Genomic DNA, 24620 nt, shown 5'->3' on the forward strand with positions numbered 1-24620 from the left:
ACGCTTAGATCCTCGCTAACCGTCTCTCCCCTTTGCTACCAAAAATAATACACAAAGACCAGGTGGGTTTTGTTCCTGGTCGAGAGGCCAGAGACAACACCACCAAGACCATACACTTAATCACCTATGCTCAACACCATCATATACCGGCCTGTCTCCTCTCCTGTGATGCAGAAAAGGCCTTTGATAGGGTCAGCTGGTCTTTTCTCCAATCCACCCTTTCCCAACTAGGTCTAGGTCTGAGAATGTTGACACGCATTATGTCGCTCTACTCCACACCCTCTGCCACGGTTCTGGTAAACGGTACTCAATCAGAAAAATTTACAATCACTAATGGCACCAGGCAGGGCAGTCCCCTCTCCCCTCTCCTGTTCGCCCTGGTAATTGAACATCTGGCCCAAGCCATCAGATTGAATCCTAACATACAGGACATACAGACCCCCTCATCTCATTGTAAACTCTCCCTATACGCAGACGATCTACTCCTTTACGTAACCAAACCTCACATTACCATACCCTCTATACTGGCAGAGATAGACAGATTCGGTCGTTTTAGTAATTACAAATTAAACATCTCTAAAACGGAGGCCCTAAACCTTTCTCTATCACAGTCCACACTCTCCTCCCTCCAATCCAACTTTTCATTTCAATGGCGACCGAACTCTATTTCTTATCTAGGTACGGCCATACCGAAATGAACTTCAGACATTTATCCCCTGAATTTCAGCCCTCTACTCCAAAAACTTAGACACCTGACGGAAGAATGAATGGACTTATCTGTGTCCTGGGTAGGGCGTATTAACACATTAAAAATGGATATACTCCCCAAACTACTATACTTATTCCAGGCCCTTCCCATCGCCCTTCCTTCGGTCTTTTTCCCTTCCCTTCGATCTATGGCTATTCGATTTGTATGGAGGGGGAGCCGCCCGAGGCTGAGATACAAACTATTATGCTCTCCTATTACAAAAGGCGGGCTAGGCCTACCTGATTTTGAGCTATATCATACGTCGGCAGTTGTGTCCCGTATCCTTGAGTGGTTCCCCCGCCCTATGACCAAAGCTACCACGTTAGTGGAACAAGACCTATCTACACATGACCTACGAGCGCTTCTCTGGGGATATGATCAGTCGTTTAAATCACTTTCAGCATTGTCCCCCCTTACTAGGGACGCCCTGGCGATCTGGTACCGTAGGAGAGATCCGAACCTAGCCCCTCACCCCTCTGTTTGACAACCCAAACTTTCCGGAAGGCCACTCGACCCACTCTATAGACAACTACAATAGAGACTTCTGGCCCACGGCACGGCAATTTGTCGACATCACCCTAGGCACTTTCATATCTACCCCAACAGACGTTACTTCCAGGGTGACATGGCTCACTCGTGAACACCTGAATTCTTATTGCAAGAAACTCCACGACTCTAAACAAACTCACAGGCCCCTGACTGGGTTTGAACAACTATGCATACTCCCTGAGACTCCACGACACACCTTATCATTATATACAAACTAATCCTAGAGCACACCCACGTAGCCTTACCTAACTATACTACATAATGGTCAGCGGAGGTTGGGAAAGAAATAACTGAGGCAGAGTGGAGTAAAGCCTTTCTTTTCACGAATAAGACCTCCATTTCGAGCTATACGCAGGAAAAAAATTATAAACTCTTATCAAGCTGGTATCGGGTTCTAACAACCCTTAGGGTCATGTTCCCATCTAACTCAGATACGTGCTGGAGATGCAACTCAATGAAAGGTACATACATCCATATCTGGTGGGAATGTGACATGCTTCTCCCATTTTGGACGCAAATCTTCTAGATCTATACAGAAATATACGACAAACCTCTAATGCCATCACCCTCCATTGCCCTCCTCTCCATATTACCCGGAACCATCAAGTCACAAAAAAATAGTCTACTGAAATTCTTCATCAGTGCGGGAAGGCAACTTATACCCAGGCACTGGAAAACCACTACGCCCCCTTCTCTAATAGAATGGGTTAGTGAGATAAACAATATTATGCTAATGGCAGAAATGCAGGCCAATGCCCTGGACAAACAAGCAAAGTTTTCATTTGTCTGGAGTATCTGGAGGCATTACTCTACTTCAGACAAACTCAAATAGAGACTCGTGGGGATGAACTCCACCTAGGAGCTAGAAATGGTCCATCCGCAAGACCATGGCCTGGGGCTATGGTCATATTTATAGACCGAGGTTCGCTGTCTCTCTACCCCCTCTCTCTCCCCCCATCCCTCTACGAAATACCCTATACTTACTCTCCTCTCTGCTTTTCTGTTATTCTTAACTTCTTCTTCTATGTCTCCTATGATCTCCCTTCGATACAATCCACCCTACAAGATTGCCCTTCCCCATAAGGTGTTTCTTCACCCTCTACACGTTAAACCTTAAGAAATCTTGTTATAGAAACTACTCCTGACAATTATTTGTCCTAGTTTAACTCTCCAGACTCCCTGAGCCTTTGGGTGCAGAAGGTTCCCAATGGAGCACCCAGGACCAGGGTAAATAACTCTTACAAGTCAATAGACACACATTTACGGGTTTAATATAAAGCTTTATTTAAAGTGACCTTTGCACATCTTCTCGATTGCACTATTCGAATTTTTGTAAAAATTATACTTGTATACCAGGAGACCTGATGTCAGGCAACTGGCATTGTCTATACTTTTTCTCTGTTTTTTTATGTTTTAAATATCTGTTGAAAACAAACAATAAGAACTTATTGAACCATAACTCTTACTCCAGTGCTGGTCAACTTTCAATATATAGATGGCCTCAAGTGCTGTCCCTAATGTCACCAAAGAGCTGTACATAACATTCAGTGGATGTACAGTAATATTACAAAAAGTGGTCAAAGACTGTAAATATGCAATAGGAGACAGTTATCACCTGGAGACATGTTCCAAGAGGTAGTTATAGACCAGAGACACAATTTCACTTTACCTGCCAGAGTAATTTTTGTGTTTTTTGTTCATATGTTTAAAAATTATTTTACGACTGAAGATACATAAAACCCCAAGAATATTACATATTTTCTGAAAGCAGACACCTTAGAGAATACCATACCAGTACCATCTCTATGTTGACGTCACAAAAACCTCTCTCTACTCCTCACCTTATTCCTTCAGTCTCCTCTCGCATCACTAACCTACTAACTGACATATCAGCATGGCTGTCACATCACTTCCTCAAACTCAATCTTTCTAAAACTGAACTCATAATATTCTTCCCTGTCTATGCCTCCAATGACATCTCCATCAAGATCAATAATACAACCATCAGTCCCTCTCCTCATGCCAGGGTATTAGGTGTAACCCTGGACTCTAATCTGTCTTTCCAGTACCAAATCATTCGCTATCCAAATTTTGTAGACTTCGCCTCCGTAACATCTCCAAAATATGCTCCTTTTTAACCACTGAAACCACTAAACAACGTATCCACTCTCTTGTTATCTCTTGCCATGGGCGTGCACAGGGGGTTTGCCACGTAATCAGTACGTGCGGTGCCATATCCCCCTACTGCCCTGGGTTTCCCCAGTGTTGGCTCCCCCACCCTGCAGTACTGTTGGCTTCCCTCCTCTCCCCTCGCTTGCTGTGAATGATGTTTCAGGATGGAGAGCGGGGGAAGGGGCTAGTAAATATGTAATTTAACGGTCCCTTCCTTTTCTAAATGAACACAGTGAACACACACCCTCACTGCGTCCATTCATAGCTGAAGCATAGTAAACAGTGTTTACTATGCTTCAGTTTGTGACTGAACATGAAACCACTCAGCACAGAGTACAGTCATTTCCATTCATTTATTCTCCCGTACACTGAAGCTGCAGAGAAAGGAATGCGTGTTTGAGCTTTGGGGTGCACACCCTAATGCAATGGACTCTGCTCACACATGTCTCTTGCCTTGACTATTGTAACTCCCTCCTCATTGGTCTACCTCTCTGCAGACTATCCCCTCTTCAGTGTATTATGAATGCTGCTGCCAGATTCATCCACCTTACCAACCGTTCAGTGTCCCTCTACTGGCTTTGCATCGCCCCATGAATATCTCCTACTCTGTCCACTTTTAGGCATTCCCTAAAAACTCATCTCTTCAGGGAAGCCTATCCTGCCTTCAGCTAATAACCAAATCTTTTGTTTCTCCCATCAGTTCATCCCTCACAGTTATTTCCTTTTTTTCTACCAACCCCTTCCTATTAGATTGTAAGCTCGCAAGAGCAGGGCCCTCCTAACCCCCTTATATTGAATTGTATTGTTGCTGTATTGTCTCCCTTTATATTGTAAAGCGATGTGCAAACTGTTGGCGCTATATAAATCCAGTATAATATAATAATACAATAGTGGTAGTTCCAATCTGTTATGTCACAAAATATTGGCGCAACAGTTTAGGAAACATAACATTTCAGTACAACATACAATAAAGCTAATTTTTAGGACACTCAAATGCAACAATTTACCCATTTTTGGTAAAATATAAAAGATGAAATTATGTGAAGTAAATAGATACCCAACATATCAAACTTTAAAATTGTGTGAGGCCGTGAAATAGCGTCAAACTTCAGTACTCTATATTGTCCATGGATGACTCTTTAAAAGCCCTTAGAGGTCATCTGTTTAGAGATAGCCATGATTAATGAGCCTAGAATTATTGCTCTTACTGTGGCATGCTTGATGATATTTAACATGGGTATTACAATTAGGGATGAGCTTCGTGTTCGAGTCGAACCCATGTTCGACTCGAACATCGTCTGTTCGCCGAATTGCGAACGATATGGGCCGTTCTCGCCAAATTCCTTTTGCGCGTCACGGCCCTTAATTCACTGCGGCATCGCAGTGCATTGCTGGCTGATGATTGGTCAAGCATGCACTATGACCCGCATGCTTGGCCAATCACAGCACCTCCTGTAGAGAGAGCTGCAATTGGCCAAAGCCAGGGTGGCTTTGGCCAATTATGGCTCAGGGGGTTTAGTACACACCCCACACTAAGGCCGCCTGCACGGCGGCCCTGTGTAGTGTGTTCCGGCGTTGAGAGACAGAAACAGAGAGACAACGTCATTTGATTTAAGTTAGATAGATTAGGCAGGACAGTCAGTCAGTTAGCTGCACTTACAGTGTAATGTGTATATATATGCATCCCAGGTGTTGTGTGTGTATATATATATATATATATATATATATATATATATATATATATACACTGTATTCAGTTTAGCTAGATCCGTTCCTGTTATCTTCCTACTGACAAGCAGGCTTGTGTTGTTACAGTGTTTACAGCTACCTGAAGAAAATTGCTGGTGTTCTTCTGATCCTATTAGTACCACAGTCAGGCAGCTAGACTATTTACAGTTAGTGTAGTGCATCCTACTCACAGTGTTCAGCTAAAGCTACAAGTTAGTTTAGTTTGACCTCTGCACAGTGTTCAGCTAAAGCTACAAGTTACTGTAGTGCGACCTCTGCACAGTGTTCACCTAAAGCTACAAGTTAGTGTAGTGCGTCCTCTGAACAGCGTTCAGCTAAAGCTACAAGTTAGTGTAGTGCACAGTGTTCACCTAAAGCTACAAGTTAGAGTAGTGCGTCCTCTGAACAGTGTTCAGCTAAAGCTACAAGTTAGTGTAGTGCACAGTGTTCAGCGAAAGCTACAAGTTAGTGTAGTGCGTCCTCCTCACACTGCTCAGCTAAAGCTACAAGTTAGTGTAGTGCAACCTCTGCACAGTGTTCAGCTAAAGCTACAAGTCAGTGTAGTGTGTCCTCTGAACAGTGTTTAGCTAAAGCTACAAGTTAGTGTAGTGCACAGTGTTCAGCTAAAGCTACAAGTTAGTGTAGTGCGTCCTCTGAACAGTGTTCAGCTAAATCTACAAGTTAGTTTAGTGTGACCTCTGAACAGTGTTCAGCTAAAGCTACAAGTTAGTGTAGCGCACAGTGTTCAGCTAAAGTTACAAGTTAGTGTAGTGCGTCCTCCTCACAGTGTTCAGCTAAAGCTACAAGTTAGTGTAGTGCATCCTCTGAACAGTGTTCAGCTAAAGCTACAAGTTAGTGATCCTATCACTACCGCAGGCAGCTACATTATTTACATGTTAGTGTAGTGCGACCTCTGCACAGTGATTAGCTAAAGCTACCTGTAGAAGGTTGGTGGTGTTTTCCTGATCCTATCACTACTGCAGGCAGCTACATTATTTACACATTAGTGTAGTGTGTCCTCTGCACAGTGTTCAGCTAAAGCTACCTGTAGAAGGTTGGTGGTGTTTTCCTGATCCTATCACTACCGCAGGCAGCTATATTATTTACACGTTAGTGTAGTGCGTCCTCTGCACAGTGTTCAGCTAAAGCTACCTGTAGAAGGTTGGTGGTGTTTTCCTGATCCTATCACTACCGCAGGCAGCTACATTATTATAATGTTAGTGTAGTGCGTCCTCTGCACAGTGTTCAGCTAAAGCTACCTGTAGAAGGTTGGTGGTGTTTTCTTGATCCTATCACTACCGCAGGCAGCTACATTATTTACACATTAGTGTAGTGCAACCACTGCACAGTGTTCAGGTAAAGCTACCTGTAGAAGGTTGGTGGTGTTTTCCTGATCCTATCACTACCGCAGGCAGCTACATTATTTTAACGTTAGTGTAGTGCATCCTCTGCACAGTGTTCAGCTAAAGCTATCTGTAGAAGGTTGGTGGTGTTTTCCTGATCCTATCACTACCGCAGGCAGCTACATTATTTTAACATTGGTGTAGTGCGTCCTCTACACAGTGTTCAGCTAAAGCTATAAGTTAGTGTAGTGCGACCTCTGCACAGTGTTCATTTAAAGCTACCTGTAGAAGATTGGTCGTGTTCTCATACTTCAGGCAGGCAGTTGATTTTGCTAGCTGCAGTATCAGTATATATATATATATATATATATATATATATATATATATATCCCAGCTTGGTGCAGCTACATCTCACTGCAGGCCAGTAGTATGTCTGGAAGGCCAACAAGGAGAGGCAGACAGTCACAAGCCAATAAAAGAGGGCAAGCAGGCTCTGTGTCTAGACGCAACAGTGCTGGTCTGGGGACGGTGCATCCTTATCAGCACGTGGCTGTGGGACACGTTTGACCTTTTTTCCGGCAGCTGGCCGTGTTGAGCCGCAACATGCGGAAGACTTGGTCGAGTGGATGACCAAGCCGTCCTCATCCTCCTCATCCTCTCTCACCCATGCTCAGGGTACTTTGTCTGGCAAAGCAGCTGCCAACGCGGCCTCTTCCCTCGGCTCAATGGCATCAATGACTCCTTCCCTAGCCCCACCATGTCCTCCTGAGGAGTCCCTCGAACTGTTTGACCACAGTGTTGGGTACATGCTCCAGGAGATGCCCAGCGTTTAGAAGGCTCTGATGATGATACTGAGCTAGATGAAGGCAATAACGTGAGCAAGGACAGAGGGGGTGCCCAAGAAGGACAGCAATCTGGCAGTCATGCTCCCCCTGCTGCAGCATACTGCCAGGTTTGCTCCAGTGATGAGGAGGGAGGGGATGATGAGATCCCTGACTCAAAGTGGATGCCTGATAGGAGAGAGGAGGAGGCACATCACCAACGAGGCAGGATGCCCTCCAGGGGCCAGCCTAAGGGCAGCATACTGACTGCATCACACCGCAAAGCTCCGCATGTGCAGGGCGCTGCTGTCTCTGCACGTTATTCCAAAAGTTCTTTGGTTTGGGCCTTTTTTGAGACAAGTGCATCAGATCGCACTGCTGCTATTTGCAACATATGTCTCAAGCGTATCTCACGTGGCCAAAACATCTCCCGCTTGGGCACCACATGCTTGACCAGACATATGTCGACCTACCATGCAGTTTGTTGGCAAGCGTATCTAAAAACCCACACCAAAGAACAAAGGGGACCTCTCCTTGCTCCTCATCAGCTGAGATCTCCAACCCCACTATACCTTCAGTCCTCTCTGAGACCTGCACTGAGAGGAATGAAGGTGTAGAATTAGGTGTGTCACAGCCAAGTACTTGTGGGCAATCTGCTTTCGGTACACCGATTTCAGATTGTACCAGGCAAATTTCCCTGCCCCAGCTGCTGCACCGCCGAAAGAAGTTCACTCCCAGCCATCCACATGCCCAGCGGTTGAATGCTAGCTTGGCAAAATTGCTAGCACTTCAACTGCTACCTTTTCAGTTGATAGACTCTGCCCCCTTCTGTGAGTTTGTGGAATGTGCGGTTCCTCAGTGGCAGGTACCCAAACACCACTTTTTCTCATGGAAGGCGATTCCGGCTCTCTACCGGCATGTGGAAGGCAATGTCCATGCCTCGCTGGACAGGGCGGTCAGTGGTAAGGTGCATATTACCGCTGACTCATGGTCCAGCAGGCATGGACAGGGACGTTACCTAAGTTTCACGGTGCATTGGGTGACTCTGCTGGCAGCTGGGAAGGATGCAGGACAAGGTGCAGTAGTGTTGGAGGTTGTTCCGCCACCACGCCTCCAAAATGCCACTACTAATGATTCTGACACACCTCTCTCCTCCACCCCCTGCTCTTCTTCTTCCTTCATGGCCTCTTCCTGTGCTTTGTCCTCGGAACCAGCGGTGCTCCGTAGGCATTCAAGGGGCTACTCAAGTATGCAGGCCAAAAGATGCCATGAGGTGCTTGAGCTGGTGTGCTTGGGGGACAGGAGCCACACTGGGGCAGAGGTTCTGTCAGCTCTGCAGGGGCAGGTTCAGAGGTGGTTGACGCCACGCCACGCCACGCCAACTTAAGGCAGGAATGGTTGTTTGTGACAATGGCACCAACCTCCTCTCCGCCCTCCGACAGGGACAAATGACCCATGTGCCCTGTTTGGCTCACGTCCTTAACTTGGTGGTGCAGCGGTTCTTGGGCAGGTACCCGGGCTTACAGGATGTCCTGAGGCAGGCCAGGAAAGTCTGTGTGCATTTCCACCGGTCATATAATGCCAGTGCTTCGCTGGCAGACCTCCAAAAGGAATTTAACCTGCCCAAGAACCGCCTAATCTGTGACATGCCCACCAAGTGGAACTCAACGTTGGCCATGCTGCAGCGGCTGCACACGCAGCAGAGGGCCATTAAATGAGTACCTGTGCGACTATGGCACCAGGACAGGGTCAGGGGAGCTTGTTTTTTTTCCCCACGCCAGTGGGCCATGATCTGGGATGCATGCACTGTCCTGTCGCCATTTGAGGAGGCCACAAGGATGGTGAGCAGTGACAGTGCATGCATCAGTGACACTGTCCCCCTTGTCCACCTGTTGGAGCACACGCTGCTTGGAATAATGGACAGGGCACTTGAGGCAGAACAGAGGCAGGAAGAGGAGGACTTCCTTAACGCTCAAGGCCCCCTTTATCCAGACAGTGTTCCTGTGTGCCCGCCGATCACACAAGAAGAGGACGAAGAGGAGGAGGAGGATTGTGTCAATATGGAGGTGGAGCCTGGCACCCAGCATCAGCAGCAGTCTTTAAGGGATTATTTACAGTCCACACACATGGACTTGTACGTGGCTGGGAGGAGGTGGCTGCGGATCATGTCGTCCTTAGTGACCCAGAGGACTCCGGACCGAATGCCTCAGCAAACCTATGCTGCATGGCCTCCCTGATCCTGCAAAGCCTGCGGAAGGATCCTCGTATTCGTGGTATCAAGGAGAAGGAACAATACTGCCTGGCAACCCTCCTTAAACCACGTTACAAGGGTAAGGTTGCGGACCTTATCTTGCCGTCGCAGAAGGAGCACAGGATGAAACATCTTCGGGAGGCCTTGCAGAAAGGTCTGTGCAACGTGTTCCCAGAGACAGGGAGGTTACAAACTCCTGTTTCTGGACAACATGTTGCTGAGGCTTCAGTCAGTCAAAAAAGGAGCGGTGGAGAAGGTGGCCATCTGACCAATGCGCTCAGACAATTTTTTAGTCCGCAGCCCCAAGGTATGATCGGTTCCAGCAACCATCGCCAGCGTCTGTCTTACATGGTGCAGGAATACCTAGGGGCAAGATCTGACTTGGACACCTTTCCCACCGAAAATCCTCTGGGTTACTGGGTCTTGAGGATGGATCACTGGCCAGAGCTTGCACAGTATGCAATTGAGCTACTATTCTGTCCTGCATCCAGCGTTCTTTAGGAACGCACATTCAGTGCTGCTGGAGGCTTTGTAACCGATCACAGGGTGCGTCTGTCCACCGACTCGGTCGATCGACTGACCTTCATAAAAATGAATCGGTCTTGGATCACCACCAGCTACCAAGCACCTGATGCTGATGTAACCGAATACATTTTTTTGAAATGTCAGATCCCTTCAAAGACTGCCTGTGCTGATGCTGAGTGACTATCCTGTTATACTGAGTAATTATCCTCTTCCTCCTCAATGACCATGATGATAGCTTGTAAGAACATTTTTGGTTCTGGGCGCCGCCAGTCCCATCACCAGTGCCTAAGGCCCAATTTTTCAGCCCCTGTTTAACAGGGGCATGTAATTACAATTTTTCATGCAATTCTTTGCAGCAGGGCTAGTTCCTACACTCCAACTAGAGTATCTGTGAGGGGTTGCAGTGTTGTGGCACCAGCACCAGTGCCTAAGGCCCAATTTTTCAGCCCCTGTTTAACAAGGGCGTGTAATTACAATTTTTGATGCAATTCTTTGCAGCAGGGCTAGTTCCTGTGCTCCAACTAGAGCATCTGTGAGGGGTTGCAGTGTTTTGGCACCAGCACCAGTGCCTAAGGCCCAATTTTTCAGCCCCTGTTTAACAGGGGCGTGTAATTACAATTTTTGATCGAATATTTCGCAGCAGGGCCCGTTTCTGCGCCCCCCAAGAGTATCTGTGAGGACTTACAGTGTTGTGGCACCAGCACCACCATCACCACCAAAGGCCCAATTTTTCTGCCCCTGTTCAACAGGGGCATGTAATTACAATTCTTGATCTAATATTTCACAGCAGGGCCCTGTGAGGGCTTACAGTGTTGTGGCCACAACAACACCTAAGGCTCAAATTTCTGCTGAGTATATAGGGCAGGCCACTACTTTCAAACATCCAACTTACAAATGACTCCTACTTGCAAACAGAAGGAGACAACAGGAAGTGAGATGAAATCTACCCCTAGGAAGGGAAATTCTCTCCTGTAAGAGTTAATATGGGAAAAACTTTTCTCCTTTCCACTGATGCTTTATCACCAATCCTTGTTTCACAAAAAAACCCAAATTTTCAAAAAACATTTGTCATTGGGACAAAAAGTGAGGTGAAATCTTCTGAAGAGGAGCATAGACAGCAAAACAAATGTCACAGGGGTGATAACCCTTCCCTATGTTTTCCAAAAACCTTAAAATAGATTGTTTGACTGGAACTAAACACGTTAAAAATGTACCAGTTCAAAATTACAAACAGATTCTACTTAACAACAAACCTACAGTCCCTGTCTTGTTTGCACCGCCTGTATACTGCTGTTCAGAGCATATAGGGCCTGGGAGCCCCACATCTTTCCTTTTTTAATTTGGGTGCGGGGTTCCCCTTAATATCCATACAAGACCCAAAGGGCCTGGTAATGGACTGGTGGGTGTCTCACTGATTTTCATCCATATTGCTAGGACCCAACATTACATTAAAGCCGCAAGCGGTTTTAAATGACTTTTTTCCTTTAAAAATGACATTTTGTTCAGGGACTGTTCTAAGCGTGGGAAACACTCGCCACTTTACAGGCTTTACTACTTTATAGACACCCCCCAGGTACGATATTTAAAGGAATGTTTCACTTTTTTTTTTTTTTTTACTTTAAGCATCATTAAAATCACTGCTCCCGAAAAAACAGCCGTTTTTAAAGGTGTTTTTTGCATTGGTACATGTCCCCTGAGGCAGGACCCGGGTCCCCTAACCCTTTTTAGGACAATACCGTGCAAATTAGCCTTTAAAATGAGCACTTTTGATTTTGAACATTCGAGTCTCATAGACGTCAATGGGGTTCTAATGTTCCTGCAAATTTTAGGTCCGTTCGCAGGTTCTGGTGCGAACCGAACCGGGGGGTGTTCGGCTCATCCCTAATCGCAATCAATGTTTTTGTGTGTAGACTCTCCTGAGACATGACTTACGTCCATATGTGAGTGTATGTAGGGGTGGGGGGAACTCAAAAATATTGGGGGAGGATTTTAAGTGCTTGGTTGTAACTATAATGTTTACACTTTTTTCTTTATAAACTTTTTTTAAACCACAAAGAGATCGCTGCTGTTATAGCCCCTGTACGAATCAGTTCACTCACATTTGTATTCATTGCAGCACATGCAATTTAAATAGAAATGAAAGGTAAAACATCTATCTATGTATATATATGTATATTATATTTTTTTTAAATTTTTTTCATAAGTTATCACCTACCCTCTGTTCTCAGCTGCATAAGGAGCTCAAAGGGCTAGGGAGAAACAGCAGCATAATGGTCTTCTAAGTGAATGACTGTGAAGGGAGGGGGCATAACAGCACACGCCTAATCATTGGAGGAGGCTGAGTTCCCAGCACAGCCAGAAAACTGTGTTCTCGTGGTCAGTATTTAACAGGAAAGCAGAGGGACTGGCAGGAACACCAGATATTTTGCACAAAGGAAGCAAAACAAAGAAAACAGGTTATTTTTCATGCATAATACATAATACAGTAGGCACATATCAAGAATAGGAAATGTTGAGGAAAAACATTCTTTAACTACTAGAAGGTAGTCTAAAAATATTTTTTATTTCACTGTCCTGTGTAAGTACCTAGGTAAGAAAAACAAAGCCTATGGTCTACAGGGGCAAAACGGACTGCACAATAAGTACCAAAGAACTCCATACAGCTCCTGGGCTGCAGGTTGGGAACCAAGGCTTTACACCTTTAGTAAATTAACTCCAGTGTGTTTATACTAAATATATTTTACCTGTTATATTTAGCAAAACCTGCTTGTAAATTTAAGGTGAATTGAATATCTTATGTAGTCAAACCGCAAGCCTTAATCAGCAAAAGAAGTTGTGTTAGACAATGGGCTTTTGGCAGCATTTCAGAACATCTCCTCAGGGATTTCCTTTAATTAAAATATAATAGCCTTTACATAGTTAACTTCCTCTGCAGTAGCAAATAAAGATGGTCTGTGGAGAACAGACTAGTGCTTCTTCCTTTTCTTTTAAATGACACAGAGACACTTTGTACTAATTATCAGGAACTACCTAAAGTTCTGAAGGCTAAAATTCAGAGATAATGAGTCATTATATGGTTTATGTTCCTGAACTTGTATTTATTTAAATTTCAGGTTACATTTAAAGTGGTTGTAAACCCACGAACAAAACAAACAAACAAAAAAAAAAACCTGCAAGACAAAAGGCATTATGAGCTAGAATGCATAGTATACTCGCTCATTATGTATTACTTACCTTAGATCGAAGCCCCCGCAGCGGTCCTTGTTCACGGCTCCGGCCGGCGACATCGATCCCGGAGTTACTTCCGGGCGCTGTGATTGGCCATGCGCACGGGAGCCGCCGGCAACGGCACAGTCTAACTGAAGCAACGGTATGTACTGCCATTGCTTCAGTGCGCATTTGCCGATGACGTCGGCACATGCAGATACAGGGGATATCTCCTAAACCGTGTAGATTTAGGAGATATCCAGGGTAGCTACAGGTAAGCCTTATTATAGACTTACCTGTAGCAAAAAGTGGTTGTAAAGGGTTTACAACCACTTTAAGACATAGTATATATGGATTTGGTAGAACAAACTACAAGCTAATATACTGATTGAGCCTATATGGTTGCTACAGCTGGCATCTCTGAGTACTTGCATGTTTTCTAGTGTAGGCTTGTGTCACAACCAGAATTCTGTGCCTTAGGAAGATTGCTTTCCAACCCAGATTATGAGTACAGGCTATGATCATCTTTCTGCTTTATTAGTGCAGATGAGTTTTCCTTGGAGGATCCTCTCCCTCTTCCAGCCTGGGGTTACCGAGTGTTACCATTATTACCTTTTGCCATCTTATAACAATTTACCTCCTTTCTTTTTCTTGCACTCCTCTGCCCCACTTGTACCTGTTTTTTGTACAGTCTATAAAAATAAATCCAGTCATATATTTACAGGATTCTGTACCTTTCCCTAGTTCAAAGCTGGAGTTCCTGGCACTTGTATTGGGGGAAGAGTGGGGAGCACTTAATAACACTATAGCCCTACCACATATGTATTACACCCTATCACTTTTATGCTTTCATTATTAATCATTAATATGTGTTATTTGTTATTTTTTTTTAAATAGAATTATATTATCACTGGTCAACAACACTCTGGTGACATGGGTTGTGATGGTTACTTCAAGATGAGTATGAGTTTTTTTCAATTATGGACACTAGAGTACTATATTTTATCGCTAGCCCAACCCTGCACTCCACCATGATCCCTGGCTTCCTGGTCCATGATTCTTAGCCTGCTTCCTGGTTTCTTCCACCTGGCCAGCAGTGGTGAGGCTGTTTTCTGGAATGGAGTAATCTGCCATTCAAACTCATTGGATCTGTACTGGGATGTGCTTAATAAGGCTAAAGCCTCGTACACACGATCATGTGTGATGACAGGCTGCTGGCGGAAAATCCGACCAGGTGTATGCTCCATCGGACAATTGTTGTTGGATTTTCCACGGACAAATGTTGGATAGCAGGTTTTAAAATTTTCCGCGGACAAATGTCTGTTGTCGGATTTTTGGAGCGTGTGTACACAAGTCCGTTGGACAAAAGTCCAAAATACAAACACACATGCTCAGAAGCAAGGATGGGATAGAAGCGGTCGGTCTTGTAAATTAGCATTCTTAATAGAGAATTAACATTTGTGACATGGCAATTTATGAAATCTCGAAATGCAGCGCACATTCTCTTCTTCTTTAATGGGATAATAATGAAGCTGCTTTTCTGGTGATACTGATGGGGTTATTGCAAACTAATTTTCAACCGCTTTTTTTTCTAGTGATATCAAGAATATTATTATTATTTATATTATAAATATTATTATATTTTTTTTGGGGGGGGGGGGGGCAAGTTACCACAACATCATTATCTTGTAGTTTTTAAGATCAAAGATACAACTATGTTGGTGTCCCTTGTCAATTTTACATTGTATTTTTTTTTAAATGTACCGTATTTTTCACTCCATAAGACGCACCTGACCATAAGACGCACCTAGGTTTAAGAGGAGGAAAACAAGAAAAAAAATATTCTGAAACCAAATGGTGTACCAAAATATTTACCAGTGCCCATGAAATGCAGCCTGACCTGTGCCAAATAAATGCAGCCTTAGCAGTCCCATAAAATGCAGCCTGACTTGTGCCCATTAAATGCAGTCTGACTTGTGCCCATTAAATGCAGCCTGACTTGTGCCCATTAAATGCAGCTTGACTTATGCCTATTAACTGCAGCCTGACTTGCAGCCTTACCTGTGTCCATTAAATGCAGCCTGTTCTGTGCCTGGCGACTGGCGAGAACGTCATCACAGTCACCTGTCCACCTGTCACTCAGAAGACAGAGCAGCCCGAGCAGCAGTACTCAGCTGGGGCTGCTCTGTTTTCTGTCTTCTTTGAACGACAGGAGTTCACCCGGCGATCTCGGGAGACGGCCGCCCTGTATTGTGACATGGTGGCGGCGGCGACGACGGGCGGGGGGCTGTTCAGTATTCGCTCCATTAGACGCACAGGCATTTCTCCCCATTTTTGGGGGGGGGGGTGCGTCTTATGGAGCAAAAAATACAGTAACTGCCTACTCCCAAACTGTCATTTGAAGTAAAACACATAGCCAAGTATTATTCTACACAATTTTTTTATTGTGCATTAAAAAAAGAAAACAAATAAAATTAGACATGCTATCTGCCAATAGAACTTAACCAAAAAGTGCATTCTATGCATCCAAAAATATAGAAAATATACCAAATGAAATCATTATTCAACCAAAAAAATAATGTCAAAGCAATAACTCCAAGGCCAATAATAAATAACACGTCATCTCCTCTGATTCTGCAACATGTCTGGTTGACGAACGGCTTTTCAGGAACAAACTGAAAAGCATGAAATTAAAAGCGCAAATCAACACTCACCAAACTTCTACTAACACAAAATTAGCAGAAGGAGCCCAAAGGGTGGTGCTAAAGAGCTGAAAAACCATGTAGTACGTCACTACGTTTGTGATTGTTGGCCAACAATTGTGTGCCGTGAATATGCAAGAGAAGTTTGGGCCAACGCCCTTCGGACAAAAGTCCACGGTTTTGTTGGCAAACAATCTGATCATGTGTACGAGGCTTAATGCTGCACTTAAGTGGGCACCAGAATTTTATTCCAACATCAAAGAGATCTGATCTACAATCAAAATAGTGGTCTAGAGTCTTACAGAAACTTTTCATCAGAGATATGTGACCACTCGCAAAACTGAAAACCAAAGTCTGGGTTGAAAATATGCTCTAAGGAGTGGCTAGACCTCTATGTCCACATTAGAGCTATATACAGTATCTCACAGAAGTGAGTACATCCCTCACATTTTTGTAAATATTTTATGCTATCTTTTCATGTGACAAAACTGAAGAAATGACACTTTGCTACAATGTAAAGTAGTGAGTGAACAGCTTGTATAACAGTGTATATTTGCTCTCCCCTCAAAATAACGCAACATACAGCCATTAATGTCTAAACCGCTGGCAGCAAAATTGAGTACACCCCTAAGGGAAAATGTCCAAATGGGGCCCAAAGTGTCAATATTTTGTGCGGCCACAATTATTTCCCAGCACTGCCTTAACATGAAAAGATAGAATAAAATATTTACAGAAATTGGACGGGTCTACTCACTTTTGTGAGCTACTGTAGGTCAGAAAGCTAATTTCTCACATTGCAGGATATACTATGGCCTGCTACAGAATAGGTTTTGTATTAATATGCATAATATTAAGTAGTGTGAGGGTGGTAAAATATACAGTTTGTAAGCACAATCAGTAGAATTGCATATAAGCTTTAATATGTCGATTTGAAAATGTTTTTTTTTCATCATTTTCAAATATGCATATTTATTTGTTATAAAATAATACTACCATGCAAAGTCCTTGATCAGGCACACACTGTTATAGAGTGACAACGCTCTGTTCCTGTCTCCCAGCTGCTCTACAGCACTGTACCTTTTCTACATGTTTTCCCAATGGAGATTACAAGTGGCTCTGCTGATGCAGATTGTCTTTCATTGGGAGAGAACATGATGCAAATTGACAATGGAGGAGACAGACAGCATTGTCACTCTATAACACTCTATAGCATGGCAGGATTTTGTTTCTTTGTTGTCTGTTGATAACACACCTTGCTATACAGACATAAAATGAATATAGAGGATGTAAAAAGTCTACACACCCCTGTTAAAATGTCAGGTTTCTTTGATAAAAAAAAAATGAGACAAAGATAAATAATTTTAGAACTTTTTCCACCTTTTTAATGTGACCTATAAAACTGTACAAATCAATTGAACAATAAACTGAAATCTTTTAGGTGGAGGGAAGTAAACATAAAAAAATAAAATAATATGGTTGCATAAGTGTGCACACCCTTACACTAATACTTTGTTGAAGCACCTTTTGAACTAAATTATTAATTTCCAATAACTTGTGCGTGACTGAATATCACTCATAAATATAGTGCAATAATCATATAGGAATCATGACCAAACTTAATGTGTTCATAATTGTGAAAAACAAATACATAGTCCACAGAGTGAAGAATAAGTGTTGTGGTAGATCCAAAAATCCTTATGGCATCGATACAAATGGAAAAACAGGTGAGTATAGAAGGTAACCTCCACCAACTTTGAAAAGACTCACTGGAACTATCAAACTCAAAAGAGCATACGCCCTGTGAGTTTTCAAGGTTTGTGGTGTAAACACACCAATAGGTTGGAACCTCTACGTCTCTAACTTCTGGCCAAAATGGGAGCTGATCCCTCGGATAGGTTGAAGTGACAGTACTCAGATGCGACGGATATTCTCAAACTGGGGTGGCCCAAATCTTCCCCATACACTCACACGGTACAATCAGAAAGGAAACAAATACTAGTGTAAAACCATAGGTCTAAAAAAGGGAGGATTTATTCAAAATGAATACACTCACATTTGGATGGATAAAAAGCGCTTGTAGAACTGGCCATTTGCTTTTTATCCATCCAAATGTGAGTGTATTCAATTTTAATAAATCCCCCTCTTTTTACACCTACAGTTTTACACCATGTGGTGTATTTGTTTCCTTTCTGGTTGTACCGTGTGAGTGTATGGGGAAATCTTGGGCCACCTCAGTTTGAGAATAACTGTCGCATCTGAGTACTGTCACAGATTAACTTTATTTGGGGTTAGTCAGAGGGACTTTAAGTGATGTCAGGTTTGTACTGACTCCTATTTAACATGAGTTTGAAAGTGATTGCTTAATTCTGAAGTTATAGAGGGTGTGCACACTTATGCAATTACATTATTTCAGTTTTTTATTTTTACTCCCCCCCCCTAAAAGATTTCAGTTTGTTTTTCAATTGAGTTGTACAGTTTATAGGTCACATTCAGCCCAGAGCTGAATCCGATTTAAAATCTGTGGGGTGATCTGAAGAGGGCTGTGCACAGGAGATGCCCTCACAATCTGACAGATTTGGAGCATTTTTGAAAAGAAGAGTGCTGTAATAAAATCAAAAGGTGCTTCAACAAAGTATTATGTAGTGTACACGCGGTCGGATTTTCCAACGGGAAATGTTGGATGTGAGCTTTTAGTGGGAAAGTCCAACCATGTGTATGCTCCATCGAACATTTGCTGTCTGACTTTCTGCCAACAAATGTTTGATAGCAGGTTCTCAAATTTTCCGCCAACAAAACTTTTGTTGTCGGAAAGTCCGATCGCGTGTACACAAGTCCGTCGCAGAAAAGTTCACGCATGCTCGGAATCAAGCAGAAGGAGCCGCACTGGCTATTGAACTTCCTTTTTCTCAGCTCGTTGTACGTCTTGTACGTCACTGCGTTCCCATGTTCATAATTGTTGGCCAACATTTGTGTGACCGTGTGTTTGCAAGACAAATTTGAGCCAACAACCTTCAAACAAAAATCCACGGTTTTGTTGGCAGAAAGTCAGATCGTGTGTACGCGGCATTAGTTTAAGGGTGTGCACACTTATGCAACCATATTATTTTAGTTTTTTATTTTTACTTCCCTCCACCTAAAAGATTTCAGTTTGTTGTTCAATTGAGTTGTACAGATTATAGGTCACATTAAAAGGTGGAAAAAGTTCTGAAATGATTTATCTTTTTACATCACAGAAACCTGACATTTTAACAGGAGTGTGTAGACTTTTTATATCCACTATATATATATATAGACAGGAAGTGGCTGCAAAGATCGGCAGCACTGAGATGCAGGCAAGGATAATTAAACATGAAAACTTTATTTATTAAATATGGATAGTGCTCTGGGGGACCCAAAATCTGTAAAGTTCTGCTTTAATAAAATAGCTTCAAAGCCAACAAAAGATGTTCAACCTCATCTTAAGCAATCAGTCAGCTATCAGTTTACAAGGGGTAGATAGTGAAATGAGTCCTTGGTTACAGCAATTTATGCATCATCGTAGCTGCTTACAACTCTTTATTAAATAAAGTGCTCAAATTAATAGTTGTAAGACAAATAAAAAAGCATGTGTTGCTTCAGAAGAGATAAATTTCAGGCTTTCTATTTGATATCTGAACAAAAAATATGTAACTTGTCTTGGTGAAGTTCACCTACTCACACATAGCCACCCATTTCAGTTATCCAAGGTCACAAGTTTTATTTTGCAGGTATACAATTACACACTTGATACTGTAAAGAAGATGAACACATTTATTTAGATGTTCCCAGGCTTCAGATAACCTTCTGGAGCATTCAGTCTTAATTGTCCAGATAGTTAACGAGTGACCCTGTAACACATTAGGCAGCACAACTGTGTATTGTATCAACTGAAACTCACTGGAAAAATGCCACCTTCATCTTCCCTTACAAAGTCATTCCACTGGTGAAAATTTCAGCAGTGACCTAGATGTTTATCCTGTGAATCATGCCAATTTACCAAAGACAGCATTATGACTTTAGCATTTAAAACAGTAACCAAGCTATAACTGTAACAATAAAAAAAGGCTTCTCTTATACTCATGATGCTTTAAAACGCCATGCAACTTTTCCTGTGTGGGAGTAATTCCAGACGCAGAACTGCTAGCCAATAAGGAAAATAAAGTGTAGGAGGAAGAAATGACAGATCCTACCTTGGACAGCTCCTCTAGCTCCAGTATTCTTAAGGGCGCTTAATAAATGTATATTATCTGACAATTCCAGTTTTTTTACAGAAGACAGTGGGGCAATGCAGATAAATTATCTTCACTACAAAATTACAGGGCGATGGTTAACTAGGTTTCAACTTACTTTCCATCAGCTAATTGTGTTTGAACTGCTTGACTGCAGGTTGTACAATGGGCAGATCAAATGTCCTGGGTATGTGCTCTCTTATTTAACCATGTCTGGCTCTTTGCCATCTACTCAAATATGCATCAGTATTAGTGTGTATTATCATTATTCTATACAGCAGTATTGACTGTCTAAATGAACAAATTATGTAGCAAACCGATTTAGTGTCGTTAAGGTTAGCAGGACATTTAAATGCATACAGTTTAGTGTTTTCTTTTAGATTCTGTTCATAAGAGTACATTGTAGTTGCCTCTTAGGGCATTTTAATGTTCAACCATATTATAAAAGGCCTAAAAAAAACATAAAGGAGACATAAAAGAGAAGGTGGCTTTTTAGGAACAACTTTAAACATTAACAAATCTAAAATTTTAGAGGAACTTTTCAGTGCTGTAAATGCTGAGATATACCTGGTTTTGTGAGGAAATATTTTCATACACATAACTGAGATCCTGCCCAGTAATCCCATAAAAGAATGATTACAATTGCCACTTAAAAATGACACTAAGCCCTGGTTCACATTGATGCTACTTTGAAATTGTGCTACTTCACTTGAAGTAGCGCAATTTCAAAGTAGCAAGGTCAGTGCATTTTCAGGTGCTACCTGATAGACATCTGTATGGCTTCATGCATAGATGTCTATTAAAGTCGCACCTGAAATCGGCAAAAGTAGTGCAGGAACTACTTTTGCAAATCGCTGCGGCTCTGCAAAATTGGTGTCGCACCGATTGGAACAGTGCCATTACCTCCAATAGGCTGCAACTTGTCATGTGATTTGATCTCTCAAAAATTGCATGACAAATCTCTCCAATGTGAACCTAGGCTTAATAGCAGATAATGTAAAATGTATAAATAAGCATTTGCAGTGTAAACTAAAGTAAATAGTAGTGCTAAACAGTATAAATAAATAAATCCAGTGACAGGTAATAGTGATCAACACTAAAACATAAATAAACAACTAATAATAAAGTTTGTGCAAAAATAGCCAATGCATGAGACTGGATTGTCTCAAACAAGCAAAGCTGAATAGATCCTGGTCTGAAATCTCCAAAACATTCACCACACCGCGTGCACTCAGTGTTTCCACTCCCCTTTGGTTAAAAACTCACGAAATTGCAATGCCTTGCACTCTCATGCTTGGCAAAACAGCATCAACCCTTACAGGGTTAAATATCCACCGATATCCAGACGTGACACCCGATATCATGGACTCTCCATATGTAATGAAACAAGCTGCTCCCATAGTGCAGTATCATTGTAAAAAGATTATTCTATTAAAACAGCTTCAAACATTGCACTCACATAAGTTCAAATCAATAAAGCCTAGAGGCATCCACTTGCAGCAGGAAGTACTGGTGTAATGTGGTCTCAGCGGACACAGCATAGGTGAACTGAATCTCACCAGTGAAAGATCCTGATCCTCTGAACGTCACTTCCGATATAGCGTCAAGTATGAAAAACTAGTTGCCGTACAGCCATGTCCCGATGTTTCTTCATAACGACTTACTCATGGGAATGTAAAATGTAAATCCAGAGACTATAAGTAACAATGCAAATATATTATATTTCCTTTACAATCTATTGTACTGTGCTTTGAATCCTGTCAGGACTAATAAAAGTATTCGGAAACATAGCTCTTTTTACATTCAGCTTGTCTGTGTCTGCACTGTAACTACAGACAAGGAGTAAGAACAAGTACATTTGCTCTGCATACTGCCAACAGCCATACATGAGTATTTATATGCTGCAATGCTCCCATGTAATTGCTGGAGATCATAAACTGCTAGAAGCAGTAGGCCATACATGAGTTTAGCTATAGTGGTCCCACCTCATACTAATCAGGTAAATTCCAACCAAGGATAGATCTTAAATGTGCATGGAACTTTTATTTCTGTGACATCACACTAAAAATACATTTGTTGTAATACCTACAGTATAATATTAGGTGATGTAACAGTTACACCAATTCCATATCTGATAAAACACTTATTATGGTGACTGATTTAACAGTTACATTATTCCCCATATTAAAGTTGTAGTAAAGGCTAACTCTAAAGCCCCATACACATGATTGGATTTTCCGACGGGAAATGTTCGATGTCAGGCTGTTGGGGGAAAATCCGACTGTGTGTATGCTCCATCAGACAATTGTTGTCGGACTTTCTGCCAACAAATATGTTGGCTAGCATGTCTTCAAATTTTCCGCCAGCAAATGTGTGTTGTCGAATTTTCCGATCGCATGTACACAAGTCCGTTGGACAAAAGTCCAAATTACAAACACGCATGCTCGGAAGCAAGGACGAGCCAGAAGCGGTCGGTCTTGTAAACTAGCGTCCATAATGGAGAATTAACATTTGTGACGTGGCAAATTATGAAATCCTAAAATGCAGCGTATATTCTCTTTTTCCTTAATGGGATAATAATAAAGCTGCTTTGCTGGTGATACTGATGGAGTTATTGCAAATTAATTTTCAAAGGCTTTTTTTTTTTTCTAGTGATATCAAGAATAATATTATTATGCTTTTTTTTTTTATTTCGGCAAGTTAACACAGCACCATTATCCCATAGTTTTTAAGATCAAATATACAACAATGTTGGTGTCCCTTGTTAATTGTACATTGTATTTTTTAAAATGTAAATGTCATTTGAAGTAAAACACATAGCCAAGTATTATTCTACACAATTTTTTTTTGTGCATTAAAAAGAAAGCAAATAAAATTAGACAAGCTATCTGCCAATAGAACTTAACCAAAAAGTGCATTCTATGCATCCAAAAATATAGAAAATATACCAAATAAAGTCATTATTTGGTTTATTTAACCAAAAAAATAATGTCAATGCAATAGCTCCAAGGCCGATAATAAATAACATGTTATCTCCTCCAATTCCGCAACATGTCTGGTTGACGAATGGCCGTTGAGAAACAAACTGAAAAGTGCGAAATGAAAAATGCGAAATGAAAAGTGCGACATGAAAAGCGCAAATCAATACTCACCAAACTTCTACTAACAAAAAATTAGCAGAAGGAGCCCAAACGGTGGTGCTAAATAGCTGAAAAACAATGTAGTGCATCACTATGTTCGTAATTGTTGGCCAACAATTGTGTGGACGTGTGTATGCAAGACAAATTTGGGCCAACCCACTTCGGACAAAATTCCACGGTTTTGTTGGCCAACAATCTGATCGTGTGTATGAGGTATAACTATTCTTAAAAAACAACCCCCTCCCCTCCTACCTATCCTGCATACCTTGTATAAAAAAGATTTCCCCCTTCCCTGCAGCTGCCACTCTCTGACACCAGGGGGCCAGAGTTACTGGATCAGGTGACTGGGCCAAACCGGGTTAAAAATAGGTAAGTACATAGATTTTTTTTTTTTATACAAAGTATGTAAGATAGCTAGGAGGAGGGGAAGAAAATGTTTTTAAAAATAGATAGTTTGCTATTTCTTTCTCTAAATATTAGAGTAATGGATACACATAAGTTTAAATGCACCTAAACCCAAGAATAAAAAAGTAATATATTGCAGCATACTAGTCCTTAGATATGGCGGCTGTATTAGTTTCCTTTTTGCAGACTTGTTTTTCTTTTATTTTCACCCGGTGATATTGCCAGTAACATGCCTCCTCTCTTTGGGTGACAATGCTTATTGTACTATATTCATTTAGAATCAGCATTGTTACCCTAGGTTGTTTGCTCCTGGTTGGACTACAGGACACCCCCCTCTTGTCGCATCTCTGTATTATATGTAGCAATTGGGCAGGGCTGATCAAACTGCTTAAAATTTCAGTAAAGCATATGTAGAGTGCACAGGCAGAGGCGTATCTAGTGAAAATGGCGCCTATGGCAAGAACTGAAACTGCGCCCCTGTCAAAACATTTGAAACCTATCTTTCAGGTAACCTTAACAAAAAAAACAGCTAACAAAACTACAAGTCAAACTTTTTTATCTTCCAATTAACAAATTATGGATTGGAACTACATAAAAATTACAACTGCACCTTCCTTGCTTTCACTGATGCAAACTGGTCTATGATGTGCTTTTTTTCTGTTTCTTCTCTTTCTAAACTCAGCAGAGCAAGATCACAGAGTCTGTCTTGACCCATGGAGGCTCTCAAATACGAAAGTATTAGTTTTAACTTGCTAAATGATCTCTCACAGTTGGCGATGGAA

This window comes from Aquarana catesbeiana, linkage group LG07, assembly GCF_042186555.1.
Source record: "Aquarana catesbeiana isolate 2022-GZ linkage group LG07, ASM4218655v1, whole genome shotgun sequence".
In the NCBI taxonomy this organism is placed as follows: Eukaryota; Metazoa; Chordata; class Amphibia; order Anura; family Ranidae; genus Aquarana; species Aquarana catesbeiana.